At 41.9% G+C, this 26,578-nt stretch overlaps 1 long non-coding RNA gene across 5 annotated transcripts; it reads left to right on the top strand.

Moving 5' to 3' along the window:
* Positions 1-25,959, top strand: LOC306803909. 5 transcript variants are annotated; one of them, XR_013774745.1, is made up of 4 exons: positions 3,105-3,305; positions 5,379-5,512; positions 25,512-25,573; positions 25,824-25,959. It is a non-coding gene; the product is annotated as an uncharacterized lncRNA (long non-coding RNA). The 5 variants fall into 5 exon arrangements; XR_013774747.1 differs by lacking the exons at positions 3,105-3,305; positions 25,512-25,573; positions 25,824-25,959 and adding exons at positions 1-208; positions 14,219-14,356; XR_013774748.1 differs by lacking the exons at positions 3,105-3,305; positions 25,512-25,573; positions 25,824-25,959 and adding exons at positions 956-2,150; positions 14,219-14,356.
* The last annotated feature ends 619 nt before the right edge of the window (positions 25,960-26,578 follow it).

The raw sequence follows: 26,578 nt of genomic DNA, 5'->3' as shown, positions 1-26,578 counted from the left end.
GCTGAAAGCGCATGTGGATGCAGACGTGGAAACTCCTCAGTGACACAGGCAGCGCTTCCCTGGGCAGCCGGTGCCGGTGGGATCAGGCGGGATCCTGCCCTCGCTGTGCCTCACTGCCCGGGGGTGCAGCTGCGGGGCTCCTCCCGCCGTGGGCCGCACAGCGTGCCAGGGAGCGGCGGGAGTAGCCCGGCAGGGAACAGAGACCCCGGTAAGCCACGTGGAGCACTTTTCCCCTTCAATACCAAGTAAAAGGAGAGAAAAAGGAAAGGAGTCTCCTTCAACCTGTGCGGGGCCGGAGCGCCCTCTGCTGGCGCCTGGCGCAGCGGCAGCGGGGCCGCCCGGACCGGCCCGGCCCGGCCTGTGCCGTCGCCATGGGGGCCGCAATCCGGGGTAGTTCATTTCACGCCATTTGGGTTGCCCGTGAGAGCGACAGGCACGAGAGTTCGGCTTGGTGAAGTGTTTTGAAGTCTGTTTGTAAAAGATGCCGGGTAGGAGCAGCGCTCTCTGCTGATAAAAGCCATTGTGCCGGAGCGTGTTACTGCCGGAATTGAGCAAAGAGGTACTGCAGCCACATTTGGGGACTGCGCTGAGGCCCAGGCTGCTGCATGAACTGCTCTGCTTTGCAGACCTAGATCCTGTCTGCTGGGAAAAAGATCCCAAAGCCTGCATTTATCATTTTTAATCTGTGTGTCCGCATGGTACTTCCAGAATAAATGTTGTGTTTTCTTTAAGAAAACGGAGCTGATTTAACTTTGGTTTTCAGCTGTGTTTCTGAGGGGTAACTGTGCTTCTCAGCAAGTAAATGCTCTTGGTATTACATAGCTGTCATGAGAAACAAAATGACATGCTGGTAGTTTGGCAGCAGTTCCCTAGTAAAAGAAAGAATGTCATGATCTTACTGCATGATTTCCCTATGTTCCTCTTGTTCCATGTCTTCCACATATGCAGGCTGGAGAGTAAAAGAATTGCACATCCTGCTTTTCAGGCAAAACTCACTTTTCTCAAGAATGCTCCTTTTTATGAGTGGCAGCTCTGCTCAATCCTTATTTCTCCTCCTACCTTTTTAAGGTTGTAAGGAGTTTTAGATGTGTAGTGTGATTGTCATAGGCCATTTTCCTCCCACTGTGCTGAATCAAGGCTGTAGACAGCAGACTTTCTTCTCAGCAGGTAGAATCAGCTGTCAAGTGATAAAAAATGTGCAGTTTCTGCTTTTTACATTCACTGTTGTGAACTAATGGATGTGGTTGCCAATCTTAAAGCAGCAGTACAACATTCCCCAGCTATACTTTAGTGTTTCTTGGAATGAAGTTTTCAGTTGTTCAGCTGGGTGTGAAGTGGTGATGGGGTCATTTTAACCAATAACCATCATGTGTAAAATTGCTGCTGCAAATGTTTGCCAGCCAAAAGAAAATTGCTGTCTGTTTTTTGATGCATTTCAGTTATGTAAGATAAGCATAAAAATGATGCTAGAATGCTTCATCGGTATATGAAGAGCTGGTTTCTTCACAAGGTTTATGAAACAGCTTTTGCCTCAGTAGGAGGTTCTTTCCTAGGGGCACCTGGCAGCTCACTGGACTCAAGGAGCACCTGGGTGCTGTGTGCAGCTGCAGCTGCTGCTGCTGCCTGGGACCACAAACTGGCAGCCACACCAAGTACCCTGATTAAAAAGGAAGGGCAACAGTAGGTATATGCTCTGTATACCTGTGACCCAACAATGTCTGGAAGGCCAGCCTGCTCTTCCCCCTCTCTACATCTATTGCTATCACCATCAAATTCTTTCAACCCTTTTTCTACATAGGCTCAGAGCTGAAGCACTCAGCTGTATTCAGTTGAGCAAGCTGAAAAAGAACAAGTACCTTGATTAGTGGTGAAAAATTTGTCCTTACAGATTTGGCTTCAGAGCATTCCAACTCTGTGGTCCCCCCCAGGGCAAGACAAACATTTTGGTAGTGAAGTTGTATGTAGTGAGCCCTAGCCATTCTGGCAACAACCAGCAAGAACAGAAGACAAAACTTAATTCACCTGCTGCTGGAAGCTCATCCTTCTGCTCATTTTTGCTAAAAGAAAATGTGTCTAAGCAAAACTCTTAAGTACTTCCAAACATGGACTCCATTCCTACCTTCAAAAATGAGGTGAAAGAATGCCAACAGGTAATCTGCCAAGCTACTGTTTTTCTCTGATGGATTTGCTTCTTCCTTCTGCTTGTAAATGTTTTGGAATCTAATTCTTGGACTCTATGCAAGCAAATGCAATTGCCTAATGTCCTGCTAATGCTGTTGTGGGAAAGAGACTGTGTAATACCAGTGGCAACTCGTGCAGATACCTGCCTGTCCTCCTGGAAGCTGCAGCACATCTCATCATCCCTACTGCCATGATGATGTGAGGTTGGTGCTTTTCCTACGTAATGTTTGCAAGTGCTGCAGCCAGCAAGCAGGACACAGGGTATTTAAACACAGAGGACTTTCTGCTCAGCAAATGCAAGGCATTTTCAGGTCCTCTAGCTGTTCTTGTGGGGCCCATCAGCTGCACCACAAGGAACCAAAGGGCCAGTCAGAAGGCCAGATGTTATGCTCTCAGTAAGTCTGGTCCAGAGATCACTTTGTCATTCATCTCATTCTGGCACATCATCTCATTTTCCTGCTGGGCTCATCCTTCAGATCAAAATTATCTCTTTAGCCACCTCTGACAGATCATGTTCCTCTGCTCCACAGAATTCTCAGCATTTTAAAGCAGGTTGAAAAGGCTCATCAGTCCCACAAGTACTTGGCAGTCAGTGCATAGCCAGAACTGTGCAGTGTTACAGAGCAGAGAACAAATATATGGATAGTTGCAATTGGGAATAATAACACCTTCCTACAATTTGTTCATCTGGCCAGAAGCTGTGGAGCAGTTTCGTAAAACGTAAAACCATAGGTCTGAAATTAACTTGTTTTTTGTACATCCACATTGCCAAGATGAATAGACTATTAATTATGCAAAACAGTCAGTTGAATGAGTGCTCTATACCAGGCCAACTAAGCCCAAGTCAAAAGCACTGTTAAAGCCTGATGTCAATTTGGAGAGGAGGATTGGAGAAAGACTGCCCCTGCTTAAAACCTTCACTGCATGCTTGGAATGGGTTCCTCTGAATTCTTACCCTTCTCCTCCAACCCAGGTCCTCTCAGGAGTAAGAAGCCTTTTGTCTGTGAAACTCTAATCCTGAAGTGATCCCAGGCTCCAGCACTCCCCCAGATCATGGTGTGTTCAGCATGTTTTCAGAAGCTTGGGAGAGCAGAGAAGTTGTCTGATATTGACAGACCATCTAGGTACTATGAGAGAGCAAGGTGTCAAAAGGCACCAATCTCTGTTTCTGGTCAGAGAACAATGCCTGCATGCTTTGTTATGAAACTGAACCACCTGGTGTAAGGCACTGGAGATGCTTCAAGGGGGCACCATCAATTATAAATCTCTGCAGCACCTTGAGCAATTCAGATAAACTTCCCTGATGTTCTCACAGCCATTGCAGTATAAAGCTATAAAATAATAATAGTAACACTACTCTGCTTTAACACAGGAAACAGAATAATGTTGTGAACTCTTGTCTAAAAATACAAGGATTAGATCATGAACTAAGAGCTGTTTTGGCAGAGGGTGGCCTGGAGTCTTTCTAGTCTCCTGCAAAGTATACTTGAGGGTCAAGCCTTGATTGGCTGCTTTACATGAGGAACACAGAAGTCTTCTCTTTACAATCAGGGCTGCTTGTGACACAATACACTTTTTAAAATCTCCCTTACGTTTATGCATTTCCAGAAAGGGGTAGGCAGAAATCCAGCTAATTTCTCAGTAGCCTCTGTTGTTCAGTGGTTTGTTACCCAGGCTAACTTCCCCCCAAAATAGTGCTGTACTTAGTTACAAACTTGAAGTATTTCTATAAACTGCATATCCTCTGACCTTGTCCCTCTTGTGAGTTATTATTCTCCCCTCAAGGGACTCAGCAGTTAACATTTCATTTAACATGCTCATGAGACTGGCCTGGACTGCCTGCTGAGGCGAGTCAGCAGAACAGGAGTGCTTTGCCCCAGCTTCACATCTTTCTTTGCAGACCCCCTGGTACCGACTGATACAAAAGCCTTGCCTGGCTGTGCCTGATGCAAGCACATGAGAGGGAAGGGCCAGGGCATGGGCAGAAGGTTTTCCTGGCCCTCATCTGTTAGTATATTGTAGTGATGCTTTATGGAAATGTACATTCAACACACAAGATTTGATATGCTGTATTACGCAAAGTAAGGATTTCTTTGATTCACAGCCTGGTTTCATGCAGTTAGACTAGCTCAATTATGTTTGCACTGTGCTACTTTTGGTGTAGGAGCCCTGCCTGCCCCCAGCTGTGGTAGCCCCATCATTCCCTTGCCAGGGCTATTTGCACCATGTCTGCTCAACTGGGTTGGCTGGCTGGGGCTCCAGACCCACTGATATCAGCCTGGGGACCCTCGGATGTCCAGGACAGGGACTGTGCAACTGTCCAGCCCTTGTGGATAGGCCCAAGGCAAGCTAGCTTTCCTATGCACTTTTCTGCTAAAGGATGCGTGTGGTGCCTGCTGCTTGCACCCACTGGGTGGAGCAGCTCCCTGCTTAATGTCTGCTGCCTGCACATCCCTGTCCTGAAAGGATGGGCTCCAAAATATCACAGAGAAAACAGAGGCAGAGAAGGAGCAAAGCAACACTAAATGAAGAACTGCTTCTGGCCAGCTAGAGCAAAGCTGGATTTTACCAGAAAGAAAGGCTGGAATATAGTATAAAAACAAGGTAGGGAAAAAGGTCTTTGTGAACAGCTATTGATTAATCAAAAGCCAGTACCAGGCACTAAACCCCCTTAAAATCTCTCTTTAAGAACAAGCATGCAAACGCAAAAACAAAAGCCCTCACAAATATTACTATTGAAAGCTCCATAGCCACATTAACCCAGTGTTGTAGCACTTAAGTCAGGGCATCAGCCACAAAGGGCTCCATGGCTATGAAAACCACTAGTCAAGATGATTTAATAAAAAAAATTTTCTGTAAAATTTGGATATTAAGGTGAATATTTGGGAAGCTTCAAGTTTTTATTTTAGCCACTGAAGTAAACAAAGCAAAGAAAATCAAAGCAATTTGACAGGAAATTTTTAGCAAAAGATTGCAGGGAATTTTAAAAAATGGTGGCTACTTAAAAATGTCAACTTGGATAAATTTTCTTCATCTTTGTTATGATTACCACAAAAGGAATGAGCAAATTCAAAATATATTTTTCCTTTCCACAGTAAGGTAAGGAAGACACCCTCACATGCATCCTGTCATAGACACCAACATTTAAAGAATACTCAGGAGCTTTTACAATCTCCTCTCTTTCTTTTTCCCTGAAGTTGCATGAAACATCTAGAGAAAAACCCCCCAGGAATGAATGATGCTGCAGCCACCAACAGCTCCATCCCATGGAGGTGTCCTGAGAAGCATGACCCAGGATCCTCAGGGTTTGATGAGCTCTCTGGGATCAGTGGTAAGGAAGTTTACCTTCAGTGTTGATAAAGAAATTACTCTCTTCTTACTTCTTTCTTTTTCTGGGTAGCAGCTCTGCGTCTCATATCTATAGATCTCTTTAACTAATTGTCTCTTATTCTAGACCTTTCTATTGAAGCTGGATTAACTCTACCCCAGCCAAACCCAACACAATATGATAAAGCTCTTCTGATGGGAGCCCATGAACTCAGCCCAGCTAAAAAAAATCTCTCAATGTCTCATTAAAAAGGCATAGGTATCAAAGTCTCTGAGGTGCTGAGTCTTCCTTAACACCAGCGCACATTCTGGGCAGAGAGCAGCTACTGTTTCCCCATTATTCCCATGACAGGAGGACCATAGAAAGTGAGAAAACAGCTGTAACTAGAACAGTAGGAGTGCTGTTGCTGCATTCTTCTGGCCTAGCAGTAGAAACAACAGGGGATCATATTCTCTTCCTTCACCACTGCATTTTTTTTTTCAAGCACAAGCCAGTGTCAGTTCTTTTCTCAGTTAAACTTACGGCTTTAAAACTGGACTGACCTGTTTGCTTTCTTATGCTCTAGGAATTTCTAGTATCTCAGGGGGAGGAAACCTAACCCTCCTACAGTTCTAATTTAAACCCTTTCAGAGCAGGAAACAAGTTAAAAGCATTCCTTTAGCTGAGGTGTGGAGACCATGGAAAAGGTCCATTCTATATTGTGAAAAAAAATATTTCTTGTAACTTAATTCCTCACTTTTGTATTGTAAGACATAACTTCTGGGAATAGATTTTCCTGAGGTAGGAGGTAGTCAGAACTCTTGAATGGTCTTTACAGGAGTGAATGGAGTTAGCCCAGAGTAGGATGTCATACCCATGAGTAGAGAGCAGCTTCTATTGACACATAGTTGGAGGCAGAATATGCAAAAATCAAAGGAAATGGCATATCAGGGTGCTGTGTGCGAGCTTGACTACCTGGGAGAGGGAGGGACATGGGATTCTGGGTATTGAGCAGTAGAGAGGCAATTAGGAGATGTACTTCAGGGACAAGCTTCCTTTATGGACCCAGGGCTGCCACTATGTCCTGTACAGTGAGTAACATGCATGACACTGAATGATCTTCTGGCAGTTTAGAAATGCATTTCTGTTGTCACAGAATGCCTGTGAATCAATACCTTCATCACTTATTCAAGTAGTTTGGTTGCTCATCAAATCCTCCATGAAGTCTGTGGTGCAGGCAAGGGAGGACATCATGTTAAAATTCTTTTGCTGCTTAATTTCCTTCAGTGGATCCTTCCCTGAAGAGCTTCTAATGAGACTGACCTTTATTACTAATTAGGCTCATTGAAATGTTACAATCGCATTTAGGTGTTTTTTTTTTCTTTCTGTGGATACTCCAGATGAAGTTCTCATCATTAGGCAGATTGGAAAGGGACTTGCAACTGTGTGTGGAGGTCAGCAGTGCACAGTCCACTCCACTTCCCTGCCACAGCTACTGAAATTGCAGGGAAGCTGTGCCACATGGTGCCAAATAATGGTTTTGACTACACTGTGGTAGTGTTAACTTAATTCTGTACCTGTTTTTAGTGAATACTTATGTATGTGCAAAAGAGTTGCTATATGGCAGAGACCAACCCAGATTTTACAAACAAAATCAGCATTTACAGTCTGTTACAGAAAAATCACCCTGTTACAAGATCAGTCCAGCCCATCAGGCTGTGCTCTACTGTCTTGCTTGAGCAAGAAAGCTCTGAAAGTTTAACAGATCCTGGAGTCCCTTCAAGTTGTTCTCAGTCCATCTGCCCAGTGGGCAGGCCCCAGGTTGGTCATGGCAGGCAATGCTTCTAATCTTTGATAGCTCTTCCAGAAGATTCCTTCCTGATTTCATCCATCTTTCCCCATGTCTAGAGATGGAAGTGGCACACACAGCAGGTGGCATGTAGTACTTGCCACCTGGAGAAGCAGTATAACTGAGATGATACTTGATTCCTGCATCACCCTCTTCTTATCTGGAGCATCAGTGGGGTAACTACTGTGCTATACTTCACCACTTTACAGGGAGCGAGAGAATCACAGCATCTGTCAGATGAAACCAGTTCTGCATATATTTTCCAGTTTTAGAAAAGACTTCTTACAGGATTGCCCCATGTTGAGGAAAAAAGAAAATAATGGTAAAGTTTCCTTTTCATCATCACTGTGAACTGAAGTCTTCTGATCTGCTATTTTTGGTTTCCTGAGGGAGGACAAAGACTTGTTGATTTTCTGAGGGTCTAAGCAGGAATCAGTTTTATACTCCAACCTTGGCACCTCTTGCTGTGGAGAAGTTTGAGCTGTGTTGTAGACACTGTCACAGGTCCCCGAGGCTGAGCTCCCCCTAAGGATGAATGGGAAATTTTCTTGTACTCAAGACTCAGACCAAGTAAATTGGGGAGCACTTCAGCCATCCACCCAAGTGCATTAAACATGCATTTAACTTAGGGATGTTGTACTCCTCTTGCCTTGGACAGTTGGCTATCTTTTTTTCTTCACGAAGACAACTTGTAACAATCAACTGCAATAGGTAAGTTTTCCAAAGCCATTAAAAAGAGGAAATTACATCAGTGTAACAAAAACGTAGTAAATAGCTTGTGCTTAATAGTGACATACATATTAAGTTAATCTTAAGGGAATTAGTTCTCCAAGGTCTCAGTTTTTTCTCTTTGTTAAGAGCAAACTGTGTTTCATTAACATTTTACAGGTGTAGGTTTTCCATACTGCTCAATCCCTTATTATCTTGTGTGCTGTGGGCTAGACATGGTGTTGCTTCATCAGGCTACCTTCCTCTGTGCTCATCTTGAGCTACAGGACTAGCAGCATCCTCTTGGAAGGTCCAACACCAGTTTGCAGCTAGTCCATTCTGCCCACATCTGACTTCAGAACATCTTCCTTGCTGTCTCTTTTATAGGGGGTTTGATATATTCCAGCAGCATTTGCCTGTTGATGGTAAGTTGCATTTATATTTACATGCATTTGTGTAGAGAGAGAAATGAATAAATGTAGTTCCCAATCTGCTTTCTTTAGGACATCTGCATTGTTAATGTCATTCCCCCTCTGATGTGTCCGCTCCTCATCTCTGGAGCAGCGTGGAAAGTGGGGTAAGGATAGAATTGGAACCTTGTGTCAGTTAATGTCTGAGGAGCAAGGCAGGTGGTAGGAAATCCAGGGTGTTGTGGTGACATGACTTACAGCATGGTTGAATTACTGTGAGTAACCCTGGTAATGTGCAGTTAGTGCAGCAAAGTTACTTAGATTCTGTTAAATTTCTCTATTAGACTGATTGCTATGATTTGCTGGGGACTAGATGTACTTATGGAAGCTTTCCCAGCAATTTCCTTCCTTAGCCACTCTACTGTTTGGAAAGGCAACAGAGAATTGTGTGTTCAAGAAGAGGGCTGAAAGCATCCCAAGGCTGACAATAAATGCAGGCCTTTTCCTTGCACAATCCAATAACTGTAGAAAGCACAAAGATTTTGAAAAAACCCTGTCAGAGTTCTCTCTCCATGAGGTGGGGGAACTACAGCATCTGCCAGAGCCATTGGCTAATGCAGGTTCCTGGCAGGGCTGAGCAGCTGAAGAGCATTTTACTTGCTGCTGGCTAAACCAGGGAATTGTTTCATGTTTGCATGTGTCCTCCAGGAAAAGAGAAACAGACATAGTACCATTTCAAGCACATTCCCATTCTGGGAGTGAAGTTATCTGAATTAAACCAACTTGGAGGCATCCTGCTGACTCTGCCTAAAACAGCCAGGAGAGCTGGGCACTGTCACACACAGACTTCCTGATGTGCACACCTTCAGAACCAGCAACTGCCTCAGCTCCATCACAGGGATTCCTAGGGGCATGGCACCAGTTCATTCCAGATCCCAGGCATCACCTGGGAACCTTTGGAAATGTTTATAACATAGGTTGTTTATATCCTCTTTTCAGAGTTGGTATGAAATACCTTTATACTAACATTTGAACTCTGATATGCACTCTTAATTTACTGGCCTTCTTTATACTTATCAAAGAAGTGGAAGACATTCTCTTATTTAATGTGTGTTCCTGTTTTGCCAAGAAAGTTTATGAAAACAGTGCTTCCTAAAAATACAGGGACTATGGCAAAGACTGTCTTTATAATTCATACTCTGTGCTCGTAACTCATGCTACTCACTGCAGCAAGAGAACTTATTTGCCATAAAAAAAGATCAGCTATCAGTTTGTTTTCATGTTCTCTTGGTAACACTCTACTGTGCTATAATAGAAGTTTGTTAGGATCTACAGTTTAAATTATTACCCTTTCTACATCTTATCTTTCTGCTGCTTATTTGTGACATCAAAATCTTAGTGCTCTTTCCTGAATATCATCCATCAGTGAACCTTCTTAGTAAGAATACCAGGAGGCAGAGATGCCATTCACCAGAGTTCAGGGGTACAATATGTATTTTTATTACCAAGGAGTGCCCTGTTTACACTGAATTTTCCTGAACATTGTTGGCAACGATGGTCATGGCTGATTTCTTAAATGTGAGTTAGGTCATCCACAGTGTCATCTATTGGCTTTGTTGCTTCAGTGGAGCTCTCTGTAGGTGCAAGGGATGACCCCCCTATGAAACTATGCTCTATCAGTGAATGTTTCTCCTGTGTGGAAAATTTTCTGCATGGATCTTCTAAGATCCACAACTGCCAGATAATTGCTAAATATTGCCTGGGTAAGGAGGAGGTGAAGCAAAGAATCAGGCTAAGGGACACTTGTAAAAAGAACTGACAGGACGTGAGTTGGGGTTTGTATTGCTCATGTTGTTACTGCAGTTACTCCCACTTGAATGTATGTAGATTTTGGAGGTGATAGCCTTTATCTTGCTCCCTTTCTCAGTGCTCCTTCACAAAATCTGTTTTCACCGAGCCCCAAAATAAGTATAGCTGATGACTGCAGGTTGACAGCAGAGATTTTGCTTCTCTTTGCAGGCAGACCAAGAGGCTCACATGGCTCTATCTGAGCATAGAACCTGGGACAATGCAAACTGAATTCTGCAGAGATCTCAAACTTCACACTAGCATCCCTCTTTCATCCTTTCTGTTTTACTCTCACCCCTTTTGTATAATTATTTCTTCACTTTTTCAACTGGTTTATTTTGTGTGAGTGCTGCAGTTTTTGTTGTGGTCTGAAATACCTGGAAGTTAGTACTTCAGTTTAGTATATTTGTTATCTTCTGTACTTGCAATTTTTCTGGATCCATTCTGAAAACTGTGTTTCAAGGGTATGTGTTGAAGGGGTGATGGAGGGCAAATACCAGAGATTCTGCATCAAACAATTGCAGTCTTTGCCCACTGTTTAGATAAAAGCAGAAAGCCTAGGGATTTGTTTTGAGAATTGTGAGCAGCCATTTCCAAGACACATAGTCTTACGGGTTTGACCTGCCTGAATTTTTTTTTGAAACACGTTTGAAATCTGAACTGGTTTTGAGGTCAAACTATAAATAAGTCACTCAATAGTTCAGTAAAGTGTTGAAAAACCACTTCAGCAATCTGAGGTAAAATACAGAGCTTTGAGCTAATAAAACCTATGATGCCTTTGGGTTTTGTCACTGGAGGAACAATGTAAGCTCTTTGTACAAGCAGGTCTGGGCTACTTTGGGGGTTAACATCTAGGTCTTGGATTTTATTTTCACCTAGAGGAAAACCTGAAATTCCCCATCCTGAGATGTCACGTAAGCATCAGGCATGTAGTTTCTGAGGTCTGATGTTGTTTAAATGGGATGATTTAGTATAAGCTCCCTACCTGCAATATTTGGCTACAGCACCAGTCACACTTTTCTTTGTGTAAGAAAATGGCTTGGCTCCCAGGGCAGAGGGTGCAGGTGGTGACTGGCTGCTGCACAGCATCACCATGGGCCCATCCTTTTGCTGCAGGATGGCTGGGCCACCACAGTCCTTCTCCACAACACCACAGGGGGCAATGCCAGCCATAGACTGACCATACAGCAACTCAGTGCCTGTGGGATGGAGCTGCCTGCCAGCATGTGGCTGAAAGGGTAAAAATTCTATTTGTCCTTTGCCATCTTTTCCACCCTGTACAGGAAATCTGGCCCTAAAAGTCAAGGATGTTTGATATGCCAGTAGTGGCAGCAGAACTGAAGGCTGGGTAGGACTCATGGGATAGAGCAGATAAACTGCCTCTTGTCAGACACAAAGAGGCACTGTAATCCCTCCTTCATCATGTTTTCCACCACAAGCTGGGACAACACAGAACCAACCAAAAAAAGAAACCCAGTTGTGAATCATTTTAATTAGGGCACTAATGCTTAACAAAAGTGTAATGCAGAATAAATTGTCTTTAGGTCATCTCTTCTAAGAACTCACAGGTGTACCCACAGGAAAAGGATGTCTAGAACTTTTTTTTCCTCCATCACTGCTCAGACCTGCATTTATAAAGGGCAGATATCTTCTCCCAGCTATCTGGGAGCAGGCTCTGCCCTCTTTCAAGCCCTGGCAGTAGCAGTGGCAGCTCTTAAATGTCATGAACAAATTCAGCAGGGGAACACAGAGAAGCAGTTTTAGGGCAGCATGTGCCTGCTCTGCCTGTCTCTGTCCTATTATTTCATCCTATGTGTTACCTTGCTCTCAGATCATATGCTTTGTATATCTGCAGCAAACTTACTTCAGAGTGGACCCCTCCAGCTTTATCCGTCTGGCCAGTACTTCAGCTTTATGGAGCTCTATGATGGTTTTGCTATTCAGATAATTCTCTGAAGGGAGAGACACCACTTTCCAAATTCATCTGTCTCCCCTCTCTTCTTTTTACACTGTGTGTGTGTGTGTGTATATATCCATATATATATATATATTTTATTTTTTAATATACACACACACATATGCATATGCATATATGTATAATTGCCTTCTTCAAATATGCATGTATATCCCCACCGAGGGTTGCAGCAGCAGTTTGCCAGTGTTTCAGCTGGAGCTTCCTGCAGGCCAGTAAGTCCTGCTCCTTGTGTTGAGGAAGAATCACAGGATTCACTGGCTGAGAATGATGTTTACAATACACTGATTTGAGCAAGGGCAAAAAAAAAAAAAAAAAGAAACCACAAACGCCCACAACATTTTTCTAACCTTCACCAATCAGTACTAATGTGCTGTGGTGAAATGATGGGGGAAGCTGGAATGCCAAGGAATACTAAAGAACACTAAATTCACCAATAAATATTTAAAAGTGGATGGTGAAATGTACTTCTTTTCAGAAGAAAAACAAATCTTTGCAGCAATGGGTAGAAGCAGGGAGAGGGAGGGAGGAGGAAAAAATGCATTTGTGTTCTGTAAAATTTTGAGCCTTTAAAGAAGGACAATATTTCCTTTCGTGGTGGGTGGGACACAGGCAGATAACAACCTCAGTGCTTTAGTTAATTGTGCTGAAAGTCCCTTCCATTATTTAGATCTTGGGTTGTATATGCATTTTTTGTCTCTGCTTTAATGCCCAAAGGGAAATGCCAGACTCTGCATGATCAGTTTACCAAATGGCATTATCTCATTCCACAGTTATGACTGTAGGGATGTGTTTTAGGTAAATGAAGAACAGATTTTCTACTCATCATAAATCCCCTCTGTTCCAGTGTCTTGGCCAAAGGCATTTAAGTAAAGGGGATGCAGATAATTCATCTACCCTGGCTTTATGGGATAGATGCAAGTAAAAAGTGAAAGGAGCATGTTTTATCCAGTAGTGTGCAACTTTATTTGAAACATATTTCCCTAGAAGGTTTGTTGATTATACATATGACAAGTTTTTTCCCGGTTAACATGTGTGTGTGCAGAGTGGCACTTTGATCTTTTTTTTTTTGTTCTTGGGTTGGTGTCACTCACTTGAACTCCAAACATAAATGTGTTTACTCTTTTTTGGCATGTAATGTTTTTATTTTGCTTATAGTTATGGAAAATAGATTTTGAGCACATACATACCTATTCAGTTTTCCACTCACTGCCGATGGACGTGTGTTATGTGCTCATTTTCAACTCTCTTTGGCAAGACAAATGTCAGTCAAACACTAAAGATGATGGAGAATCAGATGGTAAAGTGTTTTTGCATTAAACAGCTTCTGTCAAGTCACTTTATTACTCTGTCACCCATACACAACACGCCCTACAGCTGAAGCGTGTTATCTGCTTGCTGTCCTTAGAAATAATACCATTTCCACTACATGTTTTAGATCCATAAATCAGTCAATCCTTACCCATCAGCACCTCACTTTGTGAGACCTACCTATGCTTTGTGAGACACACCACTTTTACCAAAAGGGTTGGTTTTTCTTCCAGATCACCATGCATACTTTTATATGTACACACTCCAAAGCTGCAAATGGCTGACATCAAATTTGCACAGAGGGTTGTGACCTGCCCTAGAATTTCCCTTCTGTGATGTCAATCCTGCAAAAAATTCAATTCCCAAAATTTTGTTATTTCACTTTTTATTTTAAATAAAACCTCAGGGTGACAGTGACATTGTTTTTTCATGAGTGTATGGTCTGTTTTTTTCATTCCCAAGTGCAATTACACATCCCTCTTTGAATATATTTTTGTGTCATCTGAACACGTTTCCTCAGTAATTTGTTTTGGATCTTTTAATTTGACTGTATCTGATGAAGGCAAATGACAAGATAACTGCCAAATTTCCTTTACTTGCTGTTTTCTGAATTGCTATGTATAAAATTACAGGCAGGAGGAAGGTGAGCTTGGAGGACACTGGGTGCATTTGAAGACCTCCAAGGCTATTGCAGGGATCAAAGAATTAAAACCTGGCATGGTGTCAAAGACGATGAAAACACCTCAGGCCTCCAGAAAGGAGAAGGATGTGGGAGGTGAGTGACTATTTTGAAACGGAGTGGCAGTGCTGACTGTTCTGGGAGAGACCACAGAGGACCAGCAGGGTTTGACAGCAGACTGGGTAAAACTGCAATGGGGAGTGTTCTGTCTCAGCAACTGCTTGTACTAAGAAGAAAATAGAGACGTTTCCCCACAGACTAATACAAGCTTCCCTTTCTGAACCTATGTATATGCTGTATATGCTATTCACATATACAGATCATGTCCAGTATTTCCTTCTACCACACAATGCCCATGGGAAACACTTCTGGGTTGCTTCCCTTGCTCGGTTCAACTTAAATAATTTGTTGAGTGAATAGATGGCTGGAGCCCTGTACTGCTGAGTTTTATGTTGTTAGGCTAGGTGGAGGAAGAGAATCGTGTCCTGCTACAGCTTGGTGGATGAGGAGTAATATTTCCCTGCATATTTGAGTTTCCTTTTGCACAGCAGCAGAGGATTAGCAGAGCAGACATGAGCCCTGGGATATTTCAGCTTAGACCACAAGTACCTAGTGCATGCCCCAGTTCTTCAGACAGCTGCAGGTAGCAGTCAGGTAATTTGAGGCTCTTAGTGAGTATATGGTAAGGACATACACTTCCTCTTGCAGCCCTTTAGCTTTCATACAAGAGGATGTCTTGCAGAGGGATGACTATGTGATAGTGTTCCTTCAGGAGAAGGGAGTGGTAAAGAGAAGTGTGATCTGTAGGGTGAGAGTTGTGTCTGTTAATTACCACAGCAGGTGAGATGATAATCTTGTAGCCTCATTGCACCTAGTGTCCTCTTATGCAGTCTGTCTTCCTATAGCTGCCAGTGGTATTTCTTCTACTTGGTTTCAAGTAAGTACACTGTGCAATGTGACTGAGACAGTGCAATTACTCCCATTACTAGTGTATATGCATAATTAAATCCAGAGAGCTAATTTGCTGCTTTGCAAGCTTTTTATTACCCAAGGGGAGAAATGGGATTCCCAGGCAAAGTTCATTTGCAAAGTAGAGGCCGAGTGATGCAGAAAACTCAATTTTAGTGCTGCAGTGCTTAGCTCTTAGGTGCTCTGATGCCCAGTGAAATGAAAAGCCTGGATAAGTGGATATTTAGGTGCCTAATTAGAGCTACAAAAGCTACCATGCAGTCAGAGACTCTCTGAGATGGCCAACAGCAAATGCCTAGAAAGGAGCAGGAGCCACATGTATAATTTTGAATTATGTGGGCCCTTCTCTTCATTCATGCTGCTCATGGCAAGCATTGATTACCTAGGCAGCTGGCCCAGCTATTACCCATCACATTCACTGGTTAAATGAAATCCTTCTGCAAAAATTCTTTACCAGGATTTGCTGGTACATTCAGAAGTGACAGAAACACACCACAAACTGCTCTTTGGAAATCCTTTGCCCCTCTTTCTTCTTCCATCTTCTTTATTGTAGCAGTGGTAGTTTATACCACTCCACCACCCCCTTCTTGCAGCTCTCTGCTAGCTCTGGATTGAAATTCCCATGGGATCCCAGTTAGCAGATAAAGCTGCTAAAAGGGGAATGCCTTATCTGTGAATCCCTTTAGAACTGAAATAATGAGTTTTTCAATGCTGTCAGGACTTGAGTATGTTTGGGCAGGCCCAGAAGCAGAAATTTAAGCAGCTAGAGAGCTTTACTGATGGGATCTTAGGTGTCATGGGGATACAGCCAGTGCCAAAGTCAGGCAAAAGCTGAAGAAGGGACTCTGAGGACCTGCATTTTGAATGAAGGAAAAAAATCTCTCTGTAGATTTAGACTGCATAACTGTATGGAGGATGGGAGGCAATGGGGAAATAGCATTATATTGTATTAATTGTCTAAGCAAAGTGAAGATTATAATTCCCCTCAGTGCTCTTCTGTCTGTCAGTCTTCTTGCTTGAAAGTCAGAGACTGTTTAATCTAGAAATGCATGTGACAAAGTTTTCCAAGATGCCTTGTGGATAGCATTCCTTCCCTGGACCTCAGAGGACTGACTGATGAAAATGAACAGGACTTCCCATCATGACCCTCCATGACTCTGGGTCAAGATACAAGATAAGCACTACAAGTAGTTGAAATAACTAAATCTGCTGCAAATTGATTCCATTTCACAGAAACTGAGTTGCTCTCCTTTATTCCTGTGTCTTTCAATGTAATTACATTATTGAACAGGGAGCATTTCTGGCACCAAAAGAATTTAACGGCTAATGTAAAGATGGAGTATTAAAGTCTAGATTCCTGCAGGAGATAACTGTGGAATATAGTGCTATATTGGGAGCAGTGCAGTGGTGGGAAAAGCAATCAGTGACCCTTGGAGGATGGCAAAAAAAAGTGTCTGTGAAAGACTCATTTTTATGCATCATTTTTATGATGCATTTGGAGATCCACCAGTTGGCTGAGGTTGAAAAAAAAAAAAAAAAGAGAATTTAGTAAAATTTTATGATATGAGGACTAAAGAAGATGAAATACCTGTTAGCTCCCATTAGAGATATCCATAAGCAGGGCTGGCTCAAGGTCAGTGATTTGTACAAGGCTTGGCTTTGCCATCATAGAGGAATAACTTATTCTGGTGGTTTTTCTGACAAAGATGCAAAGATGGGCAGAGCAGGATGAGCAGTCAGGGAGGTCGGGGTAGCTTGTTTGGTCATGATCTCCCTCTGCCTGGGAAGCCACTGGAGCAGCACCCTCCAGCTGCTGTGAGCCTTGAGCATCTCCCCCTCGTGGATCTGTGTTGCCTTGGGAAAATACCTGACTTGACCCTTTCCTAAGGTCAGTTTTTGGGACTTCCTATCACTTGCTGTCTAGCTAAGCTGTTTCACACCCCAGATTTTTGGAGAGGCACTGCTTCTCTTAATCAGGTCCTGCCTAGGTACTGATGTTTGGAACCTCAGAACAGAAGGGCCCACCTTCACATTTAAGACAAAATATTTCTCTATCACATTTCCTAGCAGGGATAAGGAAGCCAGCAATGGTGGGAGCTGATCCAGCAGGTTTCACTGCCCACACTGACAGCAGTGCAGTAATAGACTGATACTAGCAGGGATCAGCAGCCCTCTTTGACACAAATGAGTGCATGGTTTCCATTTTCAGTCTTCAAAGATGAGCTCTCTGTGAGTGAGGATTTTCACCTTGTCATTCCTGGGCTCGGTACACATTACATTAGTATCCAGGACCTGCTGTTCTTCCATGTTGCTTTTCTTGTAGTCACAAAGTGTCAGAAGTCACTGTGCCCCAAGTGGCTCCTTCAAGTTGGAAACTAAGAAAACTAGGGCAATAGCCCTCTGGCATACTAAGAGTAATTATAATTATGTGGTTTTTTTTTTTTTTTTCTAATGGATTGCTCATAATTATCAGAACTACATTTTTATTCTGGCATATATTATCCTCATCTGAAAGTGGCTGGGTTGGTGAAGCACAGAGATCATAATCTATGTATTCCAGATGAGGTTGGTGCAGGAAGCACAGCACATGTGATGCTCAGTGCTGTGCTCTTCTGCTATCAAGCTCCAGAAGAGTGGCCCTCTTTACCAGAAGTGGGAAGTAATGGCTGAAGAGTATCAGAGCAGGTGGAAGCAATGTAAGCAGATCAGGAGAAGCCTGGCAGCTGAAGAAAGATGAAAAGTGAATGTCCCGAAAGCTTTTGATTAAAATCTTTTATTTGAAAGATTTCTGGGGTTTAACACTTTTCCATGGATTAAGCCAAAACTATGCCCAGAAGCAGCACAGAAACAAACTCAAAATTTGGCGTTTGCTTTCTGAAGTTAATGTAATATTTACTATATCTTTCCATCTATATTGATCAGCAGTTAGATGTTTTTCATAAACAGCGTTATTACTCTGCATATTAAAAAAAATTATTGAAAAATCTGAAGCATAAATAAATGAAAAATACTGTGTGCTATCTACTTGGCTTCAGGTACAGTATCTGCTTTAATTAATAATGATGTCTCTCTAAAGATCAAGAATAAAAATACCATCCCCACTCTTAATCCTTACATTAAATTTTCAAATCATCAATATTAACTAAATATAGCTACAGCAAAATAGAGAAGAAAGATTTATTTGTTGTTACAGGACATTATTCTGTGTTTTACATCAAAGATTTCCTTTCAAATTCACCTGATTTGAAAGGCAGAGTTTCTCCTGACTGTGCAGGTTAGCAGAGAAAGTGTCTGTATTTTATCAAATTCAGCTGCACCTTTCTGGCTGGAGCGTGTTTAAAAGCCAACGGATCTATTTTTGTGAGTCATTGCAGTCCATTCTGCTGCTGTTCAGTTGAAGGGAGCTATTTTTGTAATTTTGCTATTTTGTAGCAAATGTACCAATTTAGTTAGTAGTGAAAAAGTTCCAGACATCTGTGATGAAGGTTGATAAATCCAGAAGAAATCTGTTCCTCTGCTAAAGGGAGTGAGCTGGCCTGGGAGATACTTGCACAGAGTTCTGAACAAGTGTTGCAAAAACAAAAAGCTGCTTTGAAATTACAGAAAGACAAAAAGTGCCTTTTATATATGCTGAGGCATTTGCATGTAAGTTATTTAGTATTGTATTAATCTATTATATCTATTATAGGTATTAAGCTATTGTATTTATTATTAGACAGGTCCTGAAATGGGTCCCAAAATATGATTCTGAGGGTTTTAACTAGTTCAAAGAAAAAAGCTCACGACCACACTGAAAAATGTCTGAGAGTATTCCTACTGGTTGCTTCAGGGACATGGAACTTTTTATTTATTAAAAAAAAAAAATAGGAAATCTGCCTCTCCTCAAATTTAGCTATGTTGACCATTAGAGCAAAACCTAACCTCATGCATTCTCATGGCTGTTATTCTGTATCCCTTGTAGGTGAACAGTCATGTCTCCTTCCTAGAAGAAGGATACCAGTTGCATCACAGTTCTCAAGCCAGAGAGCAAGCGACTTGTTATTGTATTTATCAAATAAGAAACTCTCCTTCTAGAGTTGTTAAAAGACTGGAGAACGGAGGTGAAAATCAGTGGATGGGTTTACCTTTTGAGATGATGTGATCTACAGTATTTCAGAGGTCCAAGTGACTGAGGACAGCTGTGCTGTCCATTTCTGTCTTCATCCAGTAGGTTAGAGTCATGCCAGGATTTCCACAGGTAAGGGAATACAGCTTGGAAGACTGCACCAAGAATGGTGATAACTGGGCCCTGCTGGGATGGTGGCCTTGCTCTTGGATGGGCTGGCTCGGGGTGCAGAGGTGGGGCTGCAGCCTGGGGCACACCAGCAGCACTGGATGGCAGTGTTACACAAGTTCAAACAGCTCCTTTTAGGTTTAGGGATAAAGGCAAAAAGCATGCCTTGCTTGTGGCTGGAAATGTGTGGGGTTTGGAGAGGGCATATTTAAGTCCTATTGGGATGTACTTGACCAGATTCCCTTCATTTCCTTCTCCTGTCCTGTCTCTATTCTTTGGGGACTGCTTTCCCTGCTTTCTTTTCTCCCAGTTGTCTTTTTCTTAGTGTGTGTTGAGGTGTACCCATGCCTTTTCTGAGCTGATTAGGTACTGAAAAGGTCTGAGATTTGCAATATATATTTGCAAAATATATATAAAATATATTAAACCCAAGAATCATAAACCCAACAAAAATCAATGTTTTTTCCTTCTTCTAGTTCTTATTCTTTAGGCAGAAATGACCAGGAGGAGCAGAGTACCTTGTCATTAGCCCAGTAAATGTGCATTTAACATTAATCTTGATAGAACCAAATATACTGCAGGGAAAAAATGGAATTTGTGTGGCTGACAGTTTATGCCTGTTATGGAGTTTGTCTGTCACTGCTAATAGCTCAGGGTAGGGATGATACTAAGGCAGAGCAGTGTGCATGTAATCCCAATACTGATACATGCACCAGCACTGTTCCTCCAGAGATATTTGGAATATTGCTCTGGCAGGGAGATGGTAAGGCAGTAAAAGCTGCTGAATAGGTGTCATTGTGGCTTTGTTCCACCCGCTTGGATCCTGAGCTGGGATTTTTCTGTTTTTCATCTCATTTATCAGTGTAATACCTGGGTCACCCTTTCAAACAGCAAATATAATTACAGTGCAGTTACACTTTGTGACTCTGTTTCTTGATACCTGTAATTAATGTTCATTCATGTAGCTAGGAGGTTAGTTAATTCAGTGAACATATTGCTTATCAGTCTGCTTTCTGAGTTTCTATCTCACATTTTAATTTCAATTGTATGTTTTGAATCTGAGGATTCACTGTGTGACAGTCATTTGTGTGAGGTTAAACTTCTGATTGAATTCAGCCTGCTTCAGCTGCATGGGGGGGGGGGGGGTTGTGTGGCACTAGTATGTCAGGTCAAAAAGAAAAAATTAAATCAACATCCAGACTGGTAAGGTATACTTATCAGTCCTATGTGAAATTCATGCCCTGCTGAAACATGACTGGTATGAAGAGCTTAAGGACTTTGGGGTTGACTCTTTGTTTTATGAATCTCCCTGTTTTATGAGCACTGCTCCAGAGGTCATTCAGAGCTGCCTACATTTCAAATGATTGGCAAGGATGATGACACATGGAAAATCCTTGAAAGTGGAAGAAAAGTCATGAAAAACATTGCTGTTCCTCTTCCTGCCTGTTTCATAGAGCTCAGGTATTCTTCTGAGTATTCATTGGCTGGATTCAGCTGGTCTTGACTTCCACTCATGGATTATGGCTTTCCATTTCCAGTGGTGAGATTACTTGATGATAATTTTTTGTTTGTTTTAAATGAAAAAGATTTGCCCACTTTAGTAGTTTATGAGATCAATCACACTTCAAAGGCTTCCCAGGCTGGAGTCTTGCAGTCATTTGATGTTAGAAGGTGGCAGGAGGCAGCTCCCTGCATCCTTGCTTCCCTTCTTCTCCTGACTTTGTACTTTATCCTCAGATAAAGTTGCTGGCAGAACCAGCAGCAGCATCTCAGACTGCAGAGATTATCTGCCATGCATTGATGCAGAGCTTCCTCAGCCAGTCTGGAGCCACTGCAGCATGGCTATACCAGTGACCCTCTTCCTTTATGCTTTTCATCTACTTCACTGCTTGCCCCCAGGCCAGAACTTCCTCCCAAAGGACTGTGTACCTCACTCCCCTTCCCTTGCTGTGTCTTCTCTCTCCTTAGACCCTGCCTCTCTTTTCTTCCCTCAGCTCTCTGAGCTGGGTGTCCAGCACAGATGAGATTGAAGGGGTAGCTGTGCACTTCCCCTGCACAACTGACATGGGAGCCATCAGAAGTTGGTTGCATCTGTTCTGTCTCAGACTCTTTTCTCTTGGATGCCTATAAATTTTTCAGGCAAAGAAAAAGTATTTTTTTCCTGGGGAATTAGATTTCAAACCCAGACAGAAACTGACTCTGCACAATGTAGGAAATTGTTGATCGGGTTTTATTTTTTTTTTGCCTCTGTGACTGCAGCATTTTCAGTCTTGGAGTGCAGAGGCACTCACATCTTTTTAAAAGCATTGGGAACTCATGCTCTAAATCTCTCAGGACCCTATCTGAAACTTTGGGATGGCAGGTGCTGTGAAAGACAGGGGGATCATGAACCACTCCAGTTTGTCATTTCAAAAGGCTTGGTCTTAAGTCTTGCCTTCCTGCTTCATGAATACCAGCTGCTTTCTGAGAGGTTGCCCTGGGGTGGAGGGAGGAGGAAGGGGTCAGTGATGGGAGCTGTGACTTAGCTAGTTTGTAAATTGTACATGTATGAAAATTAAGATAATTATATCTCTCATAAAAAGAGGCTGTTTGTGTGCTCTTGCTGTTTATATATCTAGAAGGAAATTGCAGGCTACTGCCTGCCAAATATATCCCCAGAATTATTTTTGAAACTGTCATCCGTAGGCATTGGATACCAGAGGCTGTTTAATCTCTCTCCCACTTTCTTTCTCTCTCCAAGCCCCTATCTCTCACTCTCTGGCCCAGTTTTTCAGCAAAAAGAGTTTGGCTGTTTATTGCAGTGTGAAGACTTAGTATATCCCTATACTGGTCCCATTTTGTGTCATCACTAGTTCAGCTGACCTGTGAATCTCCAGCATTGTAAGACAGATGGATTTTTGTAATGGCTATGCTTATTCTACAGCCATCATTTGATCTTACTCATGATTTGCATTCAAAATATATGGGGAAACATGGAAAGAAACCTGGATAGGAATATTTAAGGAAACTTAGTACCAATCCCTTACATCCATGTCCTTCAGCTTGTATAGACTGTTCATTAAAGTAAAGGTGATACCTTGGAAAGAAAACACACCCTCTTCAATAAGCTCTGATCAGTCAGTTATACCCCTTAAAAGCACAACTTAGAGCATATTAATTGTATTTGAATGTAATGAAAACATGAAGTGTGATTCTAAACTGGAAGCAAGCATAGAACAATTAATTGCAAAGGCAGAATATGGAAACAGAACCTGGCCTGCAGTGTTGGTATTGTGATATGCTACCAGGAAATCTTGACAGAAAAAGAAATATTAGAAGTAGGGCTTTTAATGACATCACACATTGTGCATTGTGACTTCAGTTTAAGAAAAAAAATTATGGGCAGCACTATGCACACTCTTCCTTGCACATTTCCATCTCTTATTTGAGACAGATACTCCAACATCTATTGAATTTTTTCCTATTTTTCTGTGATTCAGTGTTTCAGCTGTTACTATTAGTAACTTAGATTCCAGGAGACCACAGAGTCCCCAAACATGGAGCAAGAACTGCTAGGCTTTATACTGTCTATGGCATATAAATTGTTCAGTGTACCATTAAAAGCACAATCCATCTGTACTTTGGAATCATGGGGATTTTTCTATGGAATAAAATGGATATACCAAATCAGTCCAAATGAGGTGAAAACTGCTTACAGAAGAGAGAGACTTAGAGATTCCTACTTCTAATTGTGCTATTTTTAATACTCCATCAAATTTCATTTCTTATTCCATCTGAATTAATTTGTCCATCTTTTGTTCTTTCTTTATTAAATTGCAATTCATATATTGGCAATTTCTGAATTTCTAGGTGAAGCTAATAGCTGTGAATCTTGGATTCCTAATTGGTTACAATGCACAGAGGCAAAAATTTAATGGTCTTTCTGAGGAACTGATTAATTTGCTCTCAAGAGTGGATATATAAACATTAATTATGTTCTGATGGGCTTTAGCTATTAAAACCAAGTTAGAAGAAAGTACAGGACTGTTTAAATTATCATTTCTGCTTTTAACAGAGATGCCCAAAACCACTGGTGTCCCCAGTATTCCATACAGTTATTTGGCACCAAGCTCACCTTGCTTAAGTTGGACATTTAAACAGCTGCTCAGCACATCCCCCATACAAAACTCTTATCCCCATGTTAAGGGGATTTTGGTCTGTGACACCTATCCACCTTTTTCCCTACAGTTCTAGTTCTGAAGATGTGTTATCTTCAGTATTGTTGTTGCTCAATATTGTGCCTGTTAGAGCAGTTTTTATTACTACTATTATGTATTTATGAGTGCTTCCAGGCCTCAAATAGGACAAGAGAGTAGCCAGAATGTGTACCTACATTTATCTGCATTGCAGGGACTGGGTTTGGAGAGGTGTGGCACTAGGTGTGCCTGCTGTGCATGAGAAGGGCTCAGTTCCACAGGGCCAAGACACTGTGAGCATGATGACACTCTGCAGTTCTGACCAGTAGCAACAGCTGAGAGCAAAGAATTTTCCCTTGAGCATGGAGGTTTGCATCTTCCCACAAATCAAAATTAGTAGTTATCAGCCATAGCAATTGTCTGTATTTGTGTCGTCCTTTCCTGAATGAAACCAAAGAAACAAACCTGAGTCCTTGAGCCACTCCTCTGGTGTATGCATTTTGAGTAAATTAAGAGTATTCAGTTATTTATTTTTTGGGTTAATGAGCCTTTCATGTGGGCAGGGTGGTATGTATCAGCACAGTCATCAGCCTGTATTTCCTCGCTCATGTTACATTTCCCAACCCATGCTGCTTCTGAATGTTACAGTGGAATCTTACTTACTGATGTTGCTGCTGCATTTAATTTGGGCCAATAAATGTTCTCTTATTGGACCAAAGCTGGGTTAAGATGCTCCTTTTTTAATTAGGTAATTTTATTATATCCCTGGTTGCCTATGTTTTTTCTTCTTGCTCTGCTTTAAATTGCATTCTTGCACTTGAGAAGATGGGGATATATTCTGGGTGAATGTCTGTGACATGAGAATACAGACATTTCTCATCCTTAGTTTACTATGACCACACTGATGATACATCTTTAGTAAACAGAAAAGCAATTTTAGTTTCTTTCAGCTCAAAGTTTTGCAAATGTCAAAGCATCATTGAATAAGAGCAAGAGTAAGGCTGATGACAGGTTTTCAACCTTCTGGATGGGTGTACAGTGAGACAGGTTTTGCAAACTTGTAAAAACTGGAATGTTAGGAAATGATTCTCTGATCCTTTAGGATCTATTGCTCTCCCTGAGAACCTACATTTGATATGTTGTCCAAGAATGAACAGAATGAAATACAAGTGTATTCCAGTTTTTTGCTTCTGTAGGAGAGTGGTAAGAAAGGCAGAGACATATCTAATAACATGCTATGTTTAGTTAATTCCCAAATAAATTCACGTAAAGGATAAGTAGTCTGTCTCTATAAGTAATAAGACATGTTAGAAAGTGGGTCTTTATTTCTGATGGTTTTACATTTACCCTTTTTGGACGGGATTCAGGGGCCCCGAGGAGAAAAGAGGGATAGGGTTTTCTTCTTCCCAGGTACTTGAAGTACTAAAGAAGTATTCCCATCCATTATGAAAGAAAAACATGGGAAGTTCTTTTGAAAATTTATTTCTTTACAAATCTAGCACAGTGTGGGACACTGAAGTTTTATTCTATGATATGTCTTTCTGTGACATTACAAATTAGAATGATCAACTTCTATCAAGGAGAGAAAACTTACTTTCTTGTTGAAACTTAGTTGTAGGTTTTTCTGGGAGTAGTTGCATTTATTCATTGTCAGAATGGTTAATGGGGAGGATGACAGTGTGTTTTTGCCATTAGCAATAATTTAACCCCCTTCTCTTTAGACACAAGGAGTCTCATGCTGGTTTGCAGTATTCAGGCCACAGAGATTCAGTATCAGTCGTGGAGGTCTCATACAAACAGCCAAAAACTTACCCTCTGCTTTTTGGCAGGTGGAGCTGCTGGTGTTCTCCATGAGGTCAGGCAATTTGTGGGTTTTGCCAGTCTTTACAAGGTAAGTGCAATTTTGGCCAATGTCCCAGGGCTGTGGCATCTCTGGACAAGCTGCAGCACAGCAAGGATGGGATGTGGCGCTGCTTCTCCTGGCTCTGAAGTCCCTTTTTCTTGTGGCCCCATCTTAGCTCCTCCCAGGCTTCTCCCTATATCTGATAGAATAATCTCCCTCTGGGGCTGAGAAGCCAGGGATTGGAAACCAGAAAGAAAATCACATTCTGAAAGATTTTTTTTTATTTTATATTAACTAGCAGAAAATACAGCCACTTCCCCTGGGAGGGTGAAGAATGCATCTGCCACTGGAAAAATACCTCATCTTCTCCCAGGATAAAGCCCTCAGTTCTGGCCACTCATCAAAATATACCCATGAAACATAGAATGCCCTCAAAACAGGTAGTAAAAACAATTTGGAGAATGGCAAGATTTCCCTATGATAATAGCTAGAGGAGGTGAAGTCTGTGTATTTAACTGAGAAGATGAGTTACAATATATATGGTCTGCAGGATGACAAATAATAGAGAGGAATTTTCTGTCAGTTCTGTGAAGCTTCCTGAGTGCAGTAACAAGGAACTGCTGAAAGAACAGGGAGGTCAACCACTGAAAAAATAAGGGAGAAGAGGATACTTTTATCTTTATCACAAGTAACCTATCTTCAGGAGATATGTGGACTTCAAGCCTAGCAATCACTAACAAAGCTCCAGTTGCTTTCCTGAAGGCATTTAAGTAACTGCATGACCACAACTGATGTTGTGACCAGCAGGTTTTTATCAGGATTCATCCTATTTGAAAACCCTGGAAATTATTGAACAGTGTGTTGGGTGATTTGAGAGGTATCCAACTCCCCTGCATCAGGCAGACAAAGCAGATTTAACAAGAACACTTTGTGTGACTGGGAAACTTGGGGAGCAGTAACAGCACTGTAACCAGAAAGGGAGTGAAAATTGTGTGTCTTTGTTTAAAAAGCCTTGCTAATAACAGTGCCTACTCCAAGGCACTCCCAAATTCA

This window comes from Erithacus rubecula (genome assembly GCF_903797595.1).
Source record: "Erithacus rubecula genome assembly, chromosome: 6".
Taxonomy (NCBI): Eukaryota; Metazoa; Chordata; class Aves; order Passeriformes; family Muscicapidae; genus Erithacus; species Erithacus rubecula.
This window is presented reverse-complemented; position numbering and strand designations above follow the sequence as displayed.